The 21,342-nt window shown below is 48.6% G+C and overlaps 1 protein-coding gene across 3 annotated transcripts in view; it reads right to left on the bottom strand.

The window, feature by feature from the left end:
- Nucleotides 1-20,874, bottom strand: part of GDPD5 (glycerophosphodiester phosphodiesterase domain containing 5) — a 339,945-nt gene extending 319,071 nt beyond the window's left edge. The window contains exon 1 of one of the 3 annotated variants that reach the window (XM_084616709.1): nucleotides 20,553-20,874. The gene's annotated coding sequence lies outside the window, so the exon portion shown is untranslated. The remainder of the gene's footprint in view (nucleotides 1-20,552) is intronic. The other 2 variants (XM_084616707.1, XM_084616708.1) reach the window with 2 other exon arrangements.
- Nucleotides 20,875-21,342: the final 468 nt, after the last annotated feature.

Here is a 21,342-nt window from a genome sequence, read left to right as displayed (position 1 = left end):
ACTTTTAAGCAAGTATTTAGGGGCTGTCTCAAGTTGGAGAGTTTTTAGGTGTTTTAATGTTGTATCTTTAGAAAGACCTGAACATTTTCTTTGAGTTCATTCTCCTCTTAGAAATGAAGCCATGGGAACTACTCCTGGCAGGGGCTCTCTGAAGGAAAAACAGTATGTTAAAGCTTCATCACAAAATACGCTCAACGATTCCATTCTTTAGAGGAAGTTCCTGCTAACTTACCACATTCTTACTCATAACAAGATGGCTTTTTCACATGCCAGGATGACAAGGCCACCAGGGGATTAGTAGCAATAGAGGTCACTGGTTCAAATCCAGCCCAGTTAGGCAGTAATGAGGTTATTACCCTCTGACCTCTTGCCTCAGAGTATGTCTACACTGCAGTTGGACACCGACAGCTGACCCATGCCAGCTGACCTGGGCTCATGGGGCTGTTTAACTGCAGTGTACAGTAACTCCTCACTTAACCTTGTAGTTATGTTCCTGAAAAATGATACTTTAAGCGAAACGAAATTAAGCGAATCCAATTTTCCCATAGACATACATATGTGTGTGCACACAGTATAAGTTTTAAACAAAGAATTTAATACTGTAAACAGCAATGATGATTGTGAAGCTTGGTTGAGGTGGTGGATTCAGAGGGTGGGATATTTCCTAGGGAATGCCTTATGCTAAATGATGAACTAGCCCTCCACTGAGCCCTCAAGGGTTAACACGTTGTCGTAAACGTAGCCTCACACTCTACAAGGCAGCACAAATGGAGGGAGGGGAGACAGCATGGCAGAGAGACAGAGACACACATCGTGTGTGAGTGTGAGAGAGACAAACATTGCCCCTTTAAGTACACTGACGCCACTAAGTACATTGCCTTTTTAAGTAGGCCAGCAAGTTGAGAAAGCAGCTGCTGCCAGCAAGATCCCTCCCTCGCAAGCCCTGTCATGTCCCCCCGCTCTGTGGAAAGGTACAGGAGCAGGGGGAGGGGGGACACCCTGACATTAGCACCTCTCTTCCCCCCCCCTCCCACCTCCACGCTTCACAGCCAGTGCCAGGTTTACAAGGACTCCAACGGCTCCATGGAGCCGGGCCCATGCTGCGAAGGGGCCACAGTCTGCTCCGCTTGCACTGCGCCCCGAAACCCCGCTGGCTCCCCCCGCCCACCACTTGCCCCTCTCGGCCTGGCCGAGGGCTCCTCTCCACCCTCTGGCCCCACCCCCTGCCCTCTCAGCCCCCTGGCCGGACCCCAGTGCATCTCCGGCTCTGGGCAGTCTCTGCTTCCCAGCACCTGTGGGGCCCCACCCGTCTCCCCACCCAGAGCTGAGCCGCTAGGACTGGTGCAGAAGCCTGGCCAGTCCCAGCCAGGTGAGGGGGGGGGGAGAACAGTGTGGGGGGCTTGGCTGGGCCCTTCCAGGCAAGGGCGTCTTGAGGGACCCCGGCTGGGGCAGCTCCTGGCCTGCCTGATCGCGCCACGCCCAAGGGGCCGGAGCAATTCCCGGCTCTGGGATCAGCCCTGGCTGCGCTGCCGCAGGGCCGGTGAGTGCGGGCAGGAGGCAGGGCTTGGGGAAAGTGGGTCTCGGGGGCGGGGGTGCTGGGCTGTGAAGGGGCGGGAGGATCTGTGTGTGTTGGGGCACTAGGGAGTGGGGGTTCTGTGGGGGGTGCGGGGCAGTTGTGGTGGGGCTGTGGGCAGGGGTGGTGTTGTGCAGGGTGCTGTGCATTTGTGGGTGGGTCTGGGGGGGGGGCGCTGGGCAGTGGGTTCAGGGGGCTTCTGGCCATAGGGAGTCAGGGGAGAGCTGTGTGGTGTGGCATGGGCCCGCTCCCGAGGGGAAGGAGCATACTGGCAGCACAGGTCCAGGCAGGCCACTGTGCGTCTGGCAACTGCTGGTTTGTAAACAGTGCCCTCACATTGGGCAGAGCCTGCCATGCCATGCCCCATTGCCTCTGGCTAGCCCCTCGCTCCGGGGACTGGCCTCCCAGCGCCATGCTCCATTGCTTCCATGGGAGGAAGGGGCAGGGGATCTCAGAAAGCACTGAGGTGGGTGAGGATTCCTGTGACTAACACAGGGAAGCAGAAAGAAAAGGAGTACTTGTGGCACCTTAGAGACTAACCAATTTATTAGAGCATAAGCTTTCGTGAGCTACAGCTCACTTCATCAGATGCATATCACGATATGCATCTGATGAAGTGAGCTGTAGCTCACGAAAGCTTATGCTCTAATAAATTGGTTAGTCTCTAAGGTGCCACAAGTACTCCTTTTCTTTTTGCGAATACAGACTAACACGGCTGTTACTCTGAAACAGGGAAGCAGGGTGCTTCCAAGTATGGGAGGGGCTGAGACTAGCTCCTTTCCAGCAGAAGGCCACATGCCCTCAGGCACAGGGGCAGGAGAGGTGTTGTCAGGGATTAAGGAAACTGTCCCAGTTGTTAGCTGGCAGAGTTGTGCAGCTGAACAAAAGACAGAACCCTTCTTAGGCATCACAGAGAAATGTGTCTTAGGAGGGGGCCCAGAGGAGGAAACAGGGGAAGGAATAGTAGGGGGTGCAGGAATGTCTCCTCACTAGGCACTTGGGGCAGGATGCCCAGGACACTTGGAGGATGGCTGGTCAGCATCTGTGCACCCAGGCACTCAGCCTGTGACCCACGTTTTGAGAAGGAACTGTGTAACTGACCTTCTGGAGGGGAGCAGTCACACAGCTGACTTCTTGGGGACAGAGAAAGGGGCGAGGGAGGGTACCCCAATCCAGGTCCCAATTTTTCAGGATGCTATTCCTGATAAGTTTTTGGAAAGTAACTGTAACAGCGAGGAGTTAAGACCAGGAAATTCCCAGGTGGTAGTCTGCCAGAATACAGAGGGCCCAACTTGTGTGGGCGGTGGCTTTCCCCCAGGCTGGTGAGACACAGAGAGGAGTTATGGGAAAGCTGCCGGGAAAGGGTGAATCCAATCAAAGGGTAAACACACCTAGCCCAGGGAGCACAGATCACAGCCCTCTAAGCTAGGGGGCAGGGAAAGACTCCGTGTTGGGAGGGGGAAACACAGGGTAACCCCAAAAGGGAAGCTGAATTTTCTACATATGTACAGTCCTGAGGTTGGGAGACCGCTCCCCAAAGGGCCAGCCAATGTGCAGGATCCCCCTGAACACCTATCTTGCCAGACCCTGAGGCACCAAAATTCCAGAAACATGATTAAATTAATAGCCCACACAGAGGGAAACGCTGGAGGGAAAGAAAAGCCAGTGACTGATTACATGGAAGGGAGTCAAAGGAAACCATGGGTAATGAACAAACTAACCTCAAACTACACTAACTGAATAGAGGGTGTGGTATCATAAAGATACTTGTAAACACCGATCTGTGATAAAAATTTTGGTATTAAATTTTAAGTTTTGGGGATAAGAATTTCGACACTGATGTTAAACCCTATGATAATGCTACTTTTCAATTAATACCTGTAAACAGGTTTAAAGCTATCACAGCAGAGAAACCATAAAGAAAATAAATTGGTTAGTCTGAGGTGCCACAAGTACTCCTTTTCTTTTTGCGAATACAGACTAACACGGCTGTTACTCTGAAACCTGTCATAAAGAAAACCACACCTGGTTTGCTGTGTGTTAATGGGGAAACTGAGGCATGCTGCCTCATGGCCTTAATGGCTGGATGCCAAGAGAACTATAACAAGAAACTGCCTTTGAGATAGTCACTGACTAACCCTCTTGCTGTAAACTAAGAGGGGAGGTGTGATGCTCTGTACCTCAGGAGAACACCCTACACCCCCATGTTCATCTTTATAAAATGATTGCATGGTATCCAATGCAAAGTTTGTCATGTTGGGTGTCTTCAGAAGGCTCATAATGCACTGAGTATGGCTGTTATAGTGATGTTATAGTAATTGTTACAGTAATGTTATAGTAAAGTTATAGGTTATAATTTCATGTATATAGTTATGAGGCTGAAAATGTATCCTCATGGCTTAAAGCAAGCCCATGCAAAAACTCTCCAAGAACAGAGAGGCAGTTCACATCTCGGCAGGGCACGGATGGGACAAACCCAGCCCAGCCTTATAGGAACAATGGACACTGGCTTAGACAGCAACAAAAGACCCTGTTAGACCCTCGAGGGAGTCACCCCCTTCCTTTGGGCAGTTTGGGACTGCGATCAGGCAATGCTCATCTGACTCTGAAGGGGGAGGCAAAGCCAAGAGGAAAGAAAGGGCATGATAAAAGGGAGAGACATTTTGCCATGCTCTCTCTCTTCCACCTACATCTACAGACACCTCCACCACCAAACGACTGAAGCGCTGATCAAAGGAGAGAGCCTGACTGAAAAGTTACCCGCCAGCCTGTGGTGAGAAGCATCTAAGTTTGTAAGGACACTGAAAGTGTTAAGATCAGCTTAGAATGTGTTTTCCCTTTATTTCACTTGACCAAACCTGACTAGTTATGCTTTGACTTATAATCACTTAAGATCTATCTTTATGGTTAATAAATTTGTTTATTCTACCTGAAGCAGTGTGTTTGGTTTGAAGTGTGTCAGAGGCTCCCCTTGGAACAACAAGCCTCGTACATATCAATTTCTTTGTTAAATTGATGAACTTATATAAGCTTGCAGCGTCCAGTGGGCATAAACTGGACACCGCAAGACAGAGGTTCCCAGGGTTGTGTCTGGGACTGGAGATATTGGCTAGTGTCATTCGCTTGCGAGTAGCTGGAAGCAGCTTACATGCCAGAGACTGTGTGTGAACAGCCCAGGAGTGGGGGTTCTCACAGCAGAGCAAGGTAAGGCTGGCTCCCAGAGTCAAGGATTGGAGAGGCTTAGCAGATCACTGGTCGAGACAACACCAGAGGGGAACGTCACAGGAGCCCACAAATATGTTTGGCGCCGGGCCCACAAAAGGTTAATCTGGCCCTGTGCACAGCAAGCAGGAGGCTCCTGGGGGCAGCTCCAAGGCAGAGGGCAGGAGCAGCACACGGCAGTGCAGGGAGGGACAGCTGAACTGCCGGCAATGGATAGCCTGCTGGGCAGCTGCTGCACAAGGAACTAAGGGGAGCCAGGAGCAGATAGTAGGGCTGCCGGTCCACCCTGGTTCCAAGCCCCCACCAGCTAGCTCCAACGGGCTGCTCTTCCTGCAGGCAGTGGACAAAGCAGGCAGCTGCCAAATGATGTTATAAGGGAGCACTGCACAACTTTAAACGAGCATGTTCCCTAATTGATCAGCAATGAAACAACGTTAAGTGAGGAGTTACTGTACACCTTCTGGCTCAGGCGCCGGCCCGAGCCCAGACATCTACACTGCAGTTAAACAGCCCTGCAGCCCAAGCCCCATGAGCCCAAGTCAGCTGGCACAGGCCAGCTGCAGATTTTCAACTTCAATGTAGACATACCCTCAGGACTGAATGGGCCCTGGAGATTACACTACCCTCAAGCATTAATCCCTGTGCTTTAGGATGGAGACATGTCCTTGCGTCCATGTAGCGTTGGTCATACTGCCACTTAGAGGCAACGTGTGGGGCAGAGGGTATGCAGGGTTACATGCCTTCTCCCAGATTTGCTGCTTGGCTCATATTGAGCATGCTCAGTAACACTGTTGAAACTGGAGGCCCTCACTCTGTCTATCCTCTCCCCCTCCCCGCCCATTATTGGCAGGCATGGATCACCTTTAACTTCCCAGATATAGATTGGAGGACAATTGATCATGAGCTAATTCAGTTCTAACTGACCGGCAGGATAAACAAAAATAAATCTGCGACTAGGGTTTTTGATTTCAAAAGGCCTGACTTTCAAAAATTAAGGAAATTACTTAGGGAAGTGGATTAGACTGAAGAACTTATGGATCTAAAGGCGGAGGCGGCCTGGGATTACTTTAAGTCAAAGATGCAGAAGCTATCGGAAGCCTGCATCCCAAGAAAGGGGAAAAAATTCCTAGGCAGGAGTTGTAGACCAAGCTGGATGAGCAAGCATCTCAGAGAGGTGATTAAGAAAAAGCAGAAAGCCTACAGGGAGTGGAAGATGGGAGGGATCAGCAAGGAAAGCCACCTTATTGAGGTCAGAACATGTAGGGATAAAGTGAGACAGGCTAAAAGTCAAGTAGAGTTGGACCTTGCAAAGGGAATTAAAACCAATAGTAAAAGGTTCTATAGCCATATAAATAAGAAGAAAACAAAGAAAGAAGAAGTGGGACCGCTAAACACTGAGGATGGATTGGAGGTTAAGGATAATCTAGGCATGGCCCAATATCTAAACAAATACTTTGCCTCAGTCTTTAATAAGGCTAGCGAGGATCTTAGGGATAATGGTAGCATGACAATGGGAACGAGGATATGGAGGTAGATATTACCATATCTGAGGTAGAAGCGAAACTCAAAAAGCTTAACGGGACGAAATTGGGGGGCCCAGATAATCTTCATCCAAGAATATTAAAGGAATTGGCACATAAAATTGCAAGCCCATTAGCAAGAATTTTTAATGAATCTGTAAACTCAGGGGTTGTACCGTATGACTGGAGAATTGCTAACATAGTTCCTATTTTTAAGAAAGGAAAAAAAAGTGATCGGGGTAACTACAGACCTGTTAGTTTCACATCTGTAGTAGGCAAGGTCTTGGAAACATTTCTGAAGGAGAAAGTAGTTAAGGACATTGAGGTCAATTGTAAATGGGACAAAATACATGGTTTTACAAAAGGTAGATCGTGCCAAACCAACCTGATCTCCTTCTTTGACAAAGTAACAGATTTTTTAGACAAAGGAAACGCAGTGGATCTAATTTACCTAGATTTCAGTAAGGCGTTTGATACCATGCCACATGGGGAATTATTAGTTAAATTGGAAAAGATGGGGATCAATATGAAAATTGAAAGGTGGATACGGAATTGGTTAAAGGGGAAACTACAGCAGGTCATACTGAAAGATGAACTGTCAGGCTGGAGGGAGGTTGCCAGTGGAGTTCCTCAAGGATCGGTTTTGGGACCAATCTTATTTAATCTTTTTATTACTGACCTTGGCACAAAAAGTGGGAGTGTGCTAATAAAGTTTACAGATGATACAAAGCTGGGAGGTATTGTCAATTTAGAGAAGGACCAGGATATCATACAGGAAGATTTGGATGACCTTGTGAACTGGAGTAATAGTAATAGGATGAAATTTAATAGTGAGAAGTGTAAGGTCATGCATTTAGGGATTAATAACAAGAATTTTAGTTATAAGCTGGGGACGCATCAATTAGAAGTAATAGAGGAGAAGGACCTTGGAGTATTGGTTGATCACAGGATGACTATGAGTCGCCAATGTGATATAGCTGTGAAAAAAGCTAATGATGGGTTTCAGAGTAGCAGCCGTGTTAGTCTGTATTCGCAAAAAGAAAAGGAGTACTTGTGGCACCTTAGAGACTAACCAATTTATTGAGCATAAGCTTTCGCTCAAGGTGCCAAAAAAGCTAATGCGGTCTTGGGATGCATCAGGCGAGGTATTTCCAGTAGAGATAAGGAGGTGTTAGTACTGTTATACAAGGCACTGGTGAGACCTCACCCGGAATACTGGGTGCAGTTCTGGTCTCCTTTGTTTAAGAAGGATGAATTCAAACTGGAACAGGTACAGAGAAGGGCTACTAGGATGATCCGAGGAATGGAAAACCTGTCTTATGAAAGGAGACTCCAGGAGCTTGGCTTGTTTAGCCTAACCAAAAGAAGGTTGAGGGGAGATATGATTGCTCTCTATAAATATGTAAGGGGACTATTGCCCCCTTACTAACAGTCAGTGGGGGTGTTTTGTTGGCTAGCTCCCAGCACTAAAAGGGGAAGGGTCTATGGGAAATCAGGACCCTAAGACTGATAGTCCCCAGGAACAATGGGGAGAGGCCAATGCTCCAGGTCAGCCTGAATGACAGGGCGGGCAGGCTAATCAGGGAATCAGGAGGCCAGGGAAGTCCCGTCCTCCATGTGAGCTGGAATTGCCTGGGTCAGACAGAGTGGGGCCGAGCTAAGGAGAAAGCAGGGGCTCAAGCTGAGCTGGGGAGCAGAACTGTGCCAGATCCAGAGAGAGCAGACCCCATCCTGGGAGCAGAGCTGCAGCAACCAGAGCCAGAGGGGCCAGAGAAGCAGCCCAGGAAGCAGGTCAGTGCTGGGATCAGAGTCACAGAAGCAGCCTGCAGAGCAGACCTGTCCTGGGAGCAGAGCTGCAGCCTCAAAGCCAGAGGCACAGCCCAGAGAGAGCAGACTTGCCCTGGGAGCAGAGCGGCAGCAACCAGAGCCAGAGGAGCCAGGAAAGCAGCCCAGGAAGCAGGTCAGTGCTGGGATCAGAGTCACAGAAGCAGCCTGCAGAGCAGACCTGTCCTGGGAGCAGAGCTGCAGCAACCAGAGCCAGAGGGGCCAGAGAAGCAGCCCAGGGAGCTGGAGGCAGAGCAGCAGCACCAGCGCAGAGACCAAGCGGTGGAGCTGGGGCTGGAGCAGTCCTGGGCCAGGTGTCGTGAGCAGCTGGGGAGACCGAGGGGGACCCTGGGCAGCAGGCCCAGCACAGGGAGACGCCTCAGCCAAGAGGCTCTGCAGGCCAGGCGTGGATCATAACCCCGACAGGGCGGGGGCGACACTGGGAAGAAGGGTCCTACCACTTAGAGCCTGAGACCACCACCAGAGCGAGTGTCCAGCCCACAGCATCCCTGCAGCACAGCCAGGGCCTGAGCAGGAGGCCTGGGACTTACAAGGAACAGACTGTGAACTGCCCTGACGCTCCAGAGACACCGTTTGTGATGTTCCCTGCCACAGAGCGGGGTGATGTGTTTCCTTTAACCTTTCCCATTTTTCCTTATTCTTTTTAAAACTAATTGTTGATTAAATAACTTGCATTTGCTTTAACTTGTATGTAATAGTCAGTGGGTCAGAGAAGTGCCCAGTGCAGAGAGAGTACCCCAGAGTGGGGACACCCTAGCCCCTGTCCTAGGTGACCGCAGCAGGGTTGGGGGTCGAGCCTGGGCCCAGCCTTGTTGGGGTTACGAGGACTCTGCCAGACAGGAGAGTGGAAGGGGAGTCCTCAAGGGCAGGGAGGCCACTGGGTAAAGGAAGTGGGAGCAAGGACTCAGATTCTTTCGCTAGCCCACTTCACCAGGGTAGTGCAGAAGCCAAGAAAGTTCCCCACAATAGTAGGACTATTCCCCCACTTACAAATAAATCAGAGGGATAAATACCGGAGAGGGAGAGGAATTATTTACACTCAGTATCAATATGGACACAAGAACAAATGGATATAAACTGGCCATCTTGAAATTAGATGAAGGTTTCTAACCATCAGAGGAGCAAAGTTCTGGAATAGCCTTCCAAGGGAAGCAGTGAGGGCAAAAGACCTATCTGGCTTTAAGATTAAACTTGATAAATTATGGAGGAGATGGTATGATGGCATAACATGATTTTGGCAATTAATTGATCTTCAAATATACATGGTAAATAGGCCCAACAGCCTGTGATGGGATGTTAGATGGGGTGGGATCCAAGTTACTACAGAGAATTCTTTCTTTGGTATCTAGCTGGTGAATCTTGCCCAAATGCTCAGGGTTCAGCTGATTGCCATATTTGGGGTCAGGAAGGAATTTTTCTTCAGGGCAGATTGGAAGAGGCACTGGGGGTTTTTCACCTTCCTCTGTAGCACGGGGCACAGGTCACTTGCTGGAGGATTCTCTGCACCTTGAAGTCTTTAAACCATGATTTGAGGACTTCAATAGCTCAGACATAGGTGAGAGGTTTATCGCAGGAATGGGTGGGTGAGATTCTGTGGCCTGTGGCAGGAGGTCAGACTACATGATCATAATGGTCCCTTCTGATCTTAATATCTATGAATCTATGACATGTGCTACTAACAGCAGGGTGGCTAATGGCAACGAGGATATGGAAGTAGAAATTACCACACATCCAAGGTGGAAGCCAAACTCAAACTGCTTAATCAGACTAAATCGGGGGGCCTGGATAATCTCCATCCAAGAATATTCAAGGAACTGGCATATGAAATTGCAAGCCCAGTAGCAAGGATTTTTAATGAATTTGTAAACTCGAGGGTCGTACCCTATGACTGGAGAATTGCTAATATAGTTCCTATTTTAAGAGGGTGGGGAGGGGAAATGATCCAGGAAACTACTGTTAGTTTGACCTCAATTGTATGCAAGGTCTTGGAACAAATTTTGAAAGAGCAAGTGGTTAAGGACATAGCGGGTGAATGGTAATTGGGATAATACAACATGGTTTTACAAAACATAGATCGTGCCAGACCAAACTGATCTCCTTCTCTGAGAAGATAACTGATTTTTTAGACAAAGGAAATGCAGTAGATCTGATCTACCTGGATTTCAGTAAGGCTTTTGATGCAGTTCCACAGGGGAAATGATTAGTTAAAATGGAGAAGATGGGGATTAATATGAGAACTGAAAGGTGGATAAGGAACTGGTTAAAGGGGCGACTACAATAGATCATACTAAAAGGTGACTATCAGGCTGGAGGGAGGTTACTAGTGGAGTTCCTCAGGGACTGGTCTTGGGACCAATCTTATTTAACATTTTTATTAATGACCTTGGCACAAAAAGTGAGTGTGCGCTAATAAAATTTGCGGATGACATGAAGTTGGGAGGTATTGCCAATATGGAGGAGGACCAGAATATCATACAAGAAGATCTGGATGACCTTGTAAACTGGAGTAATAGAAATGGGAAGATATTTAATAGTGCAAAGTGCGAAGTCGTGAATTGAGGGACCAAAAAGACTACTTTTTGCTATAAACTGGGGATTTATCAGTTGGAAGCAACAGAGGAGGAAAAGATCTAGGTGTAGGCTTAAAATTAGGTGAAGGTTTCTAACCACCAGAAGAATGAAGTTCTGAAACAGCCTTGCAAGGGGAGCAGCGGGGGCAAAAAAACCTAACTGGCTTCAAGTCTGAGCTTGATCAGTTTATGGAGGGGATGGTACGATGGGACTGCCTACAATGGCACGTGGCCTCTCGGCAACTGCCCGTACCAAAAATCCTCAACTGCTAGGGATGGCGCACTATATGGCAAGAGCACTGAGTTACTACAGAGAATTACTTCCCAGGTGAATGGCTGATACGTTTTGCCCACATGCTCAGAGTCTAACTGATCACCATATTTGGGGTCAGACACCAAATATCCAGGTGCTATTCTATGGCCTTGTTTCACAGTTCTCTGGATAACTGGGTTTGGGAGGGGCTGAAAGAAAAGTAGTGATCTTCTTCTCAGAGTGAGAGCACGGTGTGTGGAGGGAGAGAGAGAGAAGAAGAGAGGGAAGAGGAGGGCAGGGGGGTATAATTCCAAAATTTGTCAGACAATTACTAAATAGGAGGCAGATTTGTAAAACTAGTCCCTTGGGGAAAGTCCATGGTTAGCACCCACCTAGCTGCTAGTAGTAGAGATCTGAGCTTCCCACTAATACCCCTGGGCCTTGATGGAGGCCCCCACCCCATCCCTTTCCTGGCAATCCCCTTAATGTCACCATCTTAGCTTCCCAAGTGTGCGACAGACTAATTTTCCTACATCAGGTTTAAGGCAGAGCCATTAACAGCCCATTAAAGGACAACTGTGTCACATTTAAATAGATATGACAATGCTTAAAGCTCTGTCAATGTTCTTTAGGGTCACACACACAGAAAAGTGCAGGTTTTCCAGCTCTCTGTGGAAAGTGCAAAGCACTGTCATCTTGTTCCTGCAGGCTCAGCAGGTTCCAGCCGGGCAGGACAATGATTCCTAACACAAAATCCCTGCACAAATCTGCAGTACCTACAGGAATGGGGGATGCACAGGTTTGGCTGAGACAGGCTGACAGTCCCCCATATAATCATACCCCACCATCAAAGCACCTATGCCCCCAAGCAGTGGGAGTGATTTTTCATTGACTGTATTAAAATTTAAGGCTACATTTAACCCAAACTGACAGGCTCTGTTAACAAAGACCTCCATGGTACTTTAAATATAATCTTCACACACCATCCCTTAAAAAGGTGGGCAAGTTATCCCTGACAGAAGGGTAAAAAGAGGGGGGAGGGTGAGAATTTTTAGAAGTAGCCACTGATTTCTGATGCCCTAATGCAAGTCATCTTGTGCCTAATTTTCAACACTTCTAGGGCCCCCACAGCACCCACTGACTTCAGCTGGAGTTAAGTGCCGAGCACCTCTTTCAAAAAAATAAAAAGAAAAAATCAGATCCTCAAGTGTCTCAGGTCAAGTCTTCAAAAATAGTGACACTCAAAATTCAGGGATTAGTGGCTTGCTTAACTTCACAGGGTGATTCAGGTGGGTGGCAGAGTCAGGATTAGAACTCTGGCCCCAGCCCTGAGTTCAAACAGCTAGAGCATGGTGCTTTTGCACGGGCCCTCAAACTTACATTTATAGAAATGCTAAAGAGTGCATTTCTTCTTGCACTCAGGACTCTAGTTGTACTTGTCGCATTCTCTATACTTTTCAGGGACAGCTGCTGCATGGATATAGTGCCACAGGCTTTGGAGACTTAATTTTTCTATGCACAGCAAGAGTTATCTTCCTGGGTACCCACACAAGTTTGTGTTTAGCCAACAAGCATCTATGCAGCATTGGTGCTATGCATGATCTTGTGATGTACCGAGAAGCAATTTGCTTTCAGGTAATTTAATGTAAAAGACACGTTTACACCCAGCATTGTTAATATTTGAACACACAGAGCTGTCTGACCTGTAGTCAGTTAGAAGGATGTCATTGAATCATAACTCTAAAAGAAAGAGCTTTAACCCAGATCTGAGTAAGGCAGCACCTACACCTTGAGAAGGTAACCCAAGTTAGCCAATACCTTGACATATGACAGGGTCCAAAAGAGAACCTCTGTCCAAAATTTTCAAACCTAGTAGTGCCTAAAGTTAGGCTGGAAACTGCAAGCGTTCAGCACCTTTTTAAGATGAGACCATTTCTGTTTCGGGTGTCTAAATGTGACTTCAGGAGCCTCACTTTAGGCATGCAGATTTGAAGACTTTGGCCTCTGGCACTAGGTTTCACAAAGGTTACGTGTAGATGCACCTCTACCTATGTGAAGCACCATGGATCTTGTGTCACAGCTGATTCAGTTGTCTGGTTTAAGTCTCATCCAAAAGAGATGCAAATTATCAGTGAATAGATTGATATGAAATTCCAACACTTGCCTACGAAGGTAATCACCCTCGCCGGGCAACTGCTTCTGAAACCTCACTGACTTGACACCTTAAAGAAACTTCTCTCCAGGCAGGGCTTCCCTCTAGATTAAAGCATGAAAGCGGAGACAGAGAAGAGACCATGATTTCGGAGGATGTCCCCCTTCCCCGTACCCTCTTGTCACCAGAAACATATCCAATCTTTATCTTTCAGAAGAAAGCATAAATCAAAGCATTGGATAAGCCCATTATAATGTTTACACATGAACAACCGGGGCATGCAGGAAATATTTTAAAACAGAGGGAAGAAAGTTTTGACGGCTGGATGAGCAAAACAAATCCTTTGTACTTCTGTATCTCCTTCCATCCAAATGTCCCAAAATGATTTACGAGACATTAAACTCCACAACGCTTCTAAGTATTATATCCCCATTTCTCAGATTGGAAAATGGAGAAAAGGGTATATGGGTAAAAAGCAAGTGGAGCCATAGGTTCTCAGGACCTGGGGGGTGGGGTGGGGTGGGAAGAGGGGTATGGAGTAACATCCACAGTTAGGGCCAGTCTTTCAAAAGTAGCCTCTAACTGACTTGTGCAAAGTTATGCTGCAAGTCTATGTCAGACCTGAGACTAGAACCTGCTCTTAGGTTCTGCTCATTAATTGTAGTAACCAAATATACAGATCTCCTTGTTCTTTGTCTTTTAACCAGAAGATTTGCCTTCTCTTGCAGTTTTCATAGTATACACCACCACAGCTGCCATTATTTCAGACTCAGGCAGTTTTAGATCAGTGAGTGTGTTAGTGATCACACAGATTAATAAATATAAAAGTGGCCTGAGACCTAATCTAATAGAGTGTCTCATGGTAGCACTTGGAAATTGGAACACACAGAAATCCCATCTGGTTAATTTAAAAACACAGACACTTTAGAAGAGGCCACTGCTCCTAAAGGAAAATGTAGCCTTCACGTATGTGCTGTTTATGCCTGATGCATTCCCACATGTCATTCAGGAACATATGCAAAACCCACCGACTGAAAAGCAGCATTACAGAACCCTCCTGCACTGTGCGTCACACCTGGGACCATAAAGAAAAAGGTTATTTGAATTTCTGCTTTGATTTCTTGGGGGGAGCAGAGGGGGGACACGACACGCTGTGGCACAGTTGCAATATTTATAAGTGCTTGGTGCCAGTAGCACATGCCCAGAGTGTAAGATTTTGCAAAGAGAAATAATGGCAGTGTTTTTCATTTTAAGTCAGAGTTTGTTTTTAACACATGTTCTCCTACCTTGAAGGTCACACATCGCATCATCCTAACAGTAGAGCAGGGAGGGCCAACCTGAGCCCGAGAAGGAGCCAGAATTTACCAATGTACATTGGCAAAGAGCCACAGTAATACGTCAGCAGCCTCCTCCTCCTCCCCCCCTCCCCCCCGCAAATCAGCTACCCCCACCCCGCTCCCAGCGCCTCCTGCTCACCGGCAGCCCCACCAATCAGCACCTCCCGATCAGCACCTCCCGATCAGCTGTTTCGTGGCATGCAGGAGGCTCGGAGGGGGAAGAACCAGGGTATAGCAGGCTCAGGGGAGGGGGTGGGAAGAGGTGGAGTGGGGGCAGGGCCTGTGGCAGAGCCAGGGGTCGAGCAGCGAGCACCTCTCGGCACACTGGAAAGTTGGTGTCTGTAGCTCCAGCCCCAGAGTCGGTGCCTGTACAAGGAGCCGCGTATTAACCTCTGAAGAGCCGCACGTGGCTCCGGAGCCCCAGGTCGGCCACCCCTGCAGCAGAGTCGGAAAGTGAAACTGACCGGTTAGCATCACCAGTCCAGAGCAACAAAATAGCAAATAGTAAACAAACAAACAGTACAAGTGGAGAAGAGTACAGTAGATCAGAGAGTTATTTCAGCTGAAATAACCTAGACCCCAACCAAGCAATCCTGCAGAACCCCGTGCCCCAATGGAATCCCCATGGGGTAGCTTGCAGGACCAGTGCCTTGAAGTGTAAATAATAGATAGGGCTTTCATATATAAACCATGATTGCACAGAATCATTTCCAAGCAAGCACTTGCTATTTCTAAATAAGAGAAGAGCTTTTAGTGAGGCTCTGCATGGCTGCAGGGGTCTGGCAGCACAGAGCTCATTGCGGGACCGATGCCTAGATTTGTGGTCTGTCACCGGTACCACTTCCACAAAAACAGAGGGCAGAAGTGGAGAAGGTTGGGGGATCTTTTTTTCCCTTCCTCAGCCTCTTTACACATTCACAATATAAATATATGTGATACCCTTACAGACTTGATCCTGAAAAGCTGCCAAGCACCCTCAACTCCCATCAAATTCAATGAAACAAGGCGGGTGAGGCAATCTCTCTTATTGAGTCAACTACTGTTGGTGAGAGAGACACAAGCTCTTGAGGTCTTACCGACAGAAGTTGGTCTAATAAAAGATATTATCTCACTCACCTTGTCTCTCTAATATCCTGGGACCAACATGGCTGTGGCTACAATTGAGCCGTTAGCACCCAAACTTCAGGTGCCCCCAAAGTTAAGCAAGAGATTATTTGCAGATTTTTTACGTACGCAAGCGGAGGGGAGGGTGGAAGATTCACCCTTACACAGAATCATCCTTATACACAATGTAATTGAAGTCTGAGCGGACAAAGCAGACAAAACTAAAGCAACCGCCAGGTACCTCTTCAATCGTGTATTGATTAAGTACAATGCATTCCGAGATAAACCTTAGTGTGGAAAGGTTTACGATTGCCTTCACAAGCAATTCAAGAGAAACCTAGTTTGAAGATCTTCAAACGAGCACATTTATCTTGAAAGTCTTTCTTGGCAGGAACATTATAAAAATATTTTAAACTACATATTAAAGAGATAAGGTGGCTTATGTTTTACAGTATGAAGCAACAAGAGGATATTAGTCCAGACAAATCACAAGGCAGCTGTTCAGAATGGTGTGGGAGGGGGAGGGAATTGAGAGAAAGTGGCTTAAAAAAAAAAAAAAGAACACAACAAAACCAGATATCAAGATTGTTTAGGGTTTTATTAAACAATAGTTTTCTCCAGTCACTGTTTAACAATCTCCTGTTACTACAGACAACCATTTAGAATTCCCTTACAAACCCTTCCCCCGCTTTACACACACACACACCCCCACCCACCATTCTTTACATGCTCAGTACCATCCATGTGTACGTGGTACTGGACAAAAGAAACAGACAAGGACCCTGCCTGGAAGGGAGTGTGCTTGGAGCAGGGGACTGGGAACCAGATATGCCGGGTTCCATTCTTTGTGGTCTCTAGTTCACAATGCGACCTTGAGAAGGTCAATGAATTTCAGTTCTGTCTCTTAGCTCCCCCGTAAAAATGGAGATTCTCTAATAGGCTTAATGTTAGCAAGATGAAAGGTGCTATGGAACAGAGTATTAGCATTTTAAATGAACCGGCTGGTTTGTGTAGCACTGTCCTCTTCTGACCAGAATCAAAGAGCTCAACTTTGGGCATAGTCCCCATACTGTTAACCTCTGCTGAGGTTTTCCTCTTACTCCTTGGCTTTTGAAGCAGGAGAATCAGAGTCCAACCCTTGCAGATATCAGATAATTTAGTGTGGCTGTGGCATGCAATATAGTGACAACACTGAAATCCCAGGTGACCACAGATTTGTTACATCATTAACAAATGATGGATTGTTCCTGCCAGCAAGCATTAGTTTTAAAGCTACAGAATGTACGTACATAACCAACGAAGCATTGGTTCGGAAACATAAGAGTGTCCACAAAGAGTTACATGGAGATTGTAAATCAGTGCAGGGAAAGGAAGAGCCACGTACTTGTTTTGGAGCTGAAATACAGTATTGCAGCAGAGCCACTTGAAGGAGAAATATGAGCAGTGTCTGACAAGCCTCTAATAAATCTTCTCAGTTAATCACACTATCTTTTGGATAATGAGTTACAAAAAAAGGGCTAGTTATTAAAACCCTTTTGGAGGGGATAATGGTTTCTCTAACTACATTTAGCATCAAATTGAATTCCAATCCACACCTTGCCCAGATGTGCCATGCTGGATCTCCACTGTTGGAGAGAAAGACAGGATTTTTGAAGGGGGTGGGGGGGGAGATAAAGATGGATAAAGGAATCATTCAGAGTCTGGTTAACATCCCCAGCAGGCGCACCTGCTGCATAAAAGGCCACACTTCAAGCAACAACGGGCACCTACCCGACACAACAAGACACTTGCTAATGGGAATCTTACCTTGTTCAGTGTTACCCTGGAAGATAAGATAATGATGGGATAACCAAATCCACACAATAGTACACGTTAGACAAAAAACTAGGACAATTGTAGCACACAGTTATTTATAGAGGATGGTAACACGCATGGCACTTTCTATAAAGTGAAAGAAACAAATAATCCTTGGCCCACAGAGGAGATGCAAGATATCACATCTAATCATAGTCTTCCTGGTCCAAAGAAACTATTTCCTCTATAAATTAAAAGCTTTGAAATTAGTTTCAAAGAGCTAGCTGCTGAAATCTACAGAAACCAAATAAAATGTATTGGCCCAGAATTCATTTAATTTGTGCTTCTGCTGTGAATGGCAGTGGACAAATCCTGGTCATTTTGCTTTTATTTACACACAAAGAACCTTTTCTTTTAAAGAAGTGTTTTGCACAGCTTGAAGGAGACACCCACTCTAAAATTAACTGCCTTACAACTGATCTGATATGCGCATTTAAGGAGTGGCTTCTGATTTATAAAGTGGCTTTTTACAGTTGAATTACTACTGTTTGATTATCAGTTTGAAGCAGACTTCAAGGCTTGACAGTGCAAGTGAAAAATATGGTAAAAATAGCAACCTCTTCCCAAATTGTGGAATGACCACGATGAAAGTAGGCAATGGCTAGATGGTGTGTTAATAGATTGTGTTATGTATGAACAGATGACCAATATACCCAACAATTCAAATGGAAGGCAACTGAATATACACCAAATCTGCCAATAACTAGACCCTCTAGATGCTATCTACAGACCAGTAATTTAGGTAGTGGTGAATCTAAACCACAAAGCAAGGTAGAATCAGCCCACTTATTCTGATAAAGGCAATGTTTAATCCTATCCCAAACAGGTCTTTAAAATAAAACAGCCCGATTTGCAGGTTTTTTGGACACAGTGCTGTCTACATCGTCTAGAGCAGGGGTGGCCAATCTGTGACTCCGGAGCCACGTGCGGCTCTTCAGAAGTTAATACGCGGCTCCTTGTACAGGCACCGACTCCGGGGCTGGAGCTGCAGGCGCCAACTTTCCAAGGTGCCAAGGGGTGCTCACTGATTGACTTTGCCACAGGCCCTGCCCCCACTCCACCCCTTCCTGCCCCCTCCCCTGAGCCTGCCGTGCCCTCGCTCCTCCCCCCTAGAGCCTCCTGCATGCCACAAAACAGCTGATCAGGAGGTGCAGGGAGGGAAGGGGGGAAGCTGATGGGGGGCTGCTGGTATATTACTGTGGCTCTTTGGCAAGGTACATTGGTAAATTCTGGCTCCTTCTCAGGCTCAGGTTGGCCACCCATGACCACAGAGTAAAATGCACTGGTCCGATGAAGTGAGCTGTAGCTCACGAAAGCTTATGCTCAAATAAATTGGTTAGTCTCTAAGGTGCCACAAGTCCTCCTTTTCTTTTTGCGAATACAGACTAACACGGCTGTTACTCTGAAACCTGGTCTAACCATGTAAATGCATGGTGGAACTTTCTAATGTAGACAACCCATTATAGAGAACTGTTCTGTGAGCTCCCATTATTCCTTTGTAGAGCTATCAATCAAAAGCCAGTACAAACAGAATCAGAACTAATCTTTAAAGTTTCACCACAGCATCTTACTGCCTAACAGTGTGCACCTTTCAGAGCATTTCAGATTACATCCATATTTCCTTTCCTCCCCTTCGCCACCAGAAAAAGCACACAAGCAGACAGGATATGTATGAGTGATAACAAATCAAGTTATTTGCTGTATGATTCTTCTTCTCTTAAAGATAGGAAGTGTTGCAAAATCTGAAGAGGACAGATTTCCAGGATTGAAGAATCCTGCTTTGCCATCTGGTCCAAGAGATCTGCATCTCTGTAGTTTTAATGCCAGAAAGCACTAAGGCAAACAGTTTTCAATGCCTGGAAGTCTATTCACCACGAAGTACAGAGGGATTGCAGAGGGAAGGGGGTGTAAATAAAACGAATATTCTCCAAGCATGTATCATTCCATCCCAAGCCCCTTCATTCATTCTTGCTTCACTCCCTTTCACAATTTCCCCCTTTTCTGGTGTTTTCTTTGCAAAGAAGGCAAAAGGCCATTGATTCTCCTGCACATTTCCCCCCTAGCAATATAAATAAAGAATAAAGAAGATTTAATAAAAACAAAGCTAACCCCCTGGAAGGTGTCACCAGGCAGAGACATGCTGTCAGACTTATTAAGACACTAGGGGAGGTTTCTAATTGTCTGCATTGACCCAGGGTGTTCCTCCTGACTAAACTAATGAGGCTGCATTAATCTACCTCAGGCTTGCGGATTTTGCTGGCTCAGGATTTCAAGACACGAGATAACCCCCTATCCTGAAAAATACCACACACGGCTCCAGAGGGTGCTAGGGCAGTGCAGATGCTGTCCGTCCGATAGCACTTTTGCTGTGAACACACACTCATACCTAACACGGTGCTAAAAACAAAGCCGGATGCAACCCAGATGAAATGTAACGATCACAATCTGCTGCCTTTCATACGCCGGCACCCGTGTGAGCAATCCTATAACCCCCACCCTGGGTGCCCCCGCTCCAGCTGTACCTCTGGCATCCACCCTCATTAGGATTTACACAAGCCCCTCGAGATTCAGCGTGAAGCCCCCCGTGCCCAGCACCTCCATAGCATCCCGCGTGGACAGGGGGCACAGTCCCACACTTTGGGGCGGCAGAGAGCAAGGTGGGAGGGCGACTGTCATGCCAGGGACCCCCCCCCATCCTACTGCCACCCGAACAGGGCAGAGAGAGCCTCCTACCCACCCCCGGGGCTGCTCTGCTCAGCCAGCTGCCAAGCCCACGGGGCTTGCAGCCCATCTCGCTGGTCCCTGATTAAGGGGAGGTGCACAAGCGCCCCATCCAGGGGAGACGCCTCCAAAAACACCTGCTCCCCCCCCCTTCCAGGGGAAATCTCTCCGCCCCCAGCCCAGCTCCCCAGAGAGCGGCCGGGGTCGGGGAGAGGACGCCGGGGGAAGGAGAGCGACACACCCGCCCGCCCGGCCGCTGGGAAAAGCGGTCACACGCCCCGATGCATCCCCTGCGGCGTGTGAGGTGGGGGGGTCCCGCGCCGCCCCCCGACACCGCCGGCCGGCTGCTCCCCGTCCTGTCCCCCGGCCCGGCTCCCTTCGCAGCGGGCGGCGGCGCTTACCTGGGGAAGCCACCAGCTCCGAGCCACTCCGCGCAACTTCCCGCGGCCGGGCGCCTGCTCCCGGCGAGGAGTGTCCCCCCCCGGGGCCGCCCCCTACCTCGCCCGGCTCCTCCGGGGACTCGGAGCCGCGCAGAGCGGGGGACCTGCCGCTTCCTCCCCGGCGCCGGGGCGCCGCGATCGGCGCCTCTCCGGGAGCGGGCCGGCGGGGGAGCGGGAGGAGGAACCCTGCAGCCGGCCGGCTCCGCTCGCTCCGCGCCCCCGCGGCCCGCGCAGCCTCCCCGCTGTCACCCCTGGCCGGCAGCCGCGGAGTAAAGCGGCAGCGCGGCGCGGGCGAGAAGGAAACCAGCTCACTCCGCCCCCGGCTGGACGGGAAGGGGCGGGGGCGGGGCCGCCCCGGCGACACCCCGCCCCGGCGGGAACCCGGGCAGCGCCGGGGCACGGCCTGGGATCCCCCCCGCACCCACAGCTGGGATCCCCGGCCAGGGCAGGGTCACGGCCTGGGATACACCACCCCCGCCCCCAGCTGGGATCCCCGGCCAGGGCAGGGTCACGGCCTGGGATACACCCCCCCCCGCCCCCAGCTGGGATCCCCGGCCAGGGCAGGGTCACGGCCTGGGATACACCCCCACGCCCCCAGCTGGGAACATGGGCAGGAAAGGGTTACCACCTGGGATATACACCCCTGCCCCCAGCTGGGAACATGGGCAGGAAAGGGTTACAGCCTAGGCTATACACCCCAGCTGGGAGCCTGGGGAGGAAATGGTTACAGCCTGGGATACACCCCACCCCT

Source organism: Lepidochelys olivacea, assembly GCF_965140295.1.
Source record: "Lepidochelys olivacea isolate rLepOli2 genome assembly, chromosome: 1".
Taxonomy (NCBI): Eukaryota; Metazoa; Chordata; order Testudines; family Cheloniidae; genus Lepidochelys; species Lepidochelys olivacea.
The sequence above is the reverse complement of the archived record's forward strand: the minus strand, read 5'-3'. Positions and strand labels throughout refer to the sequence as shown.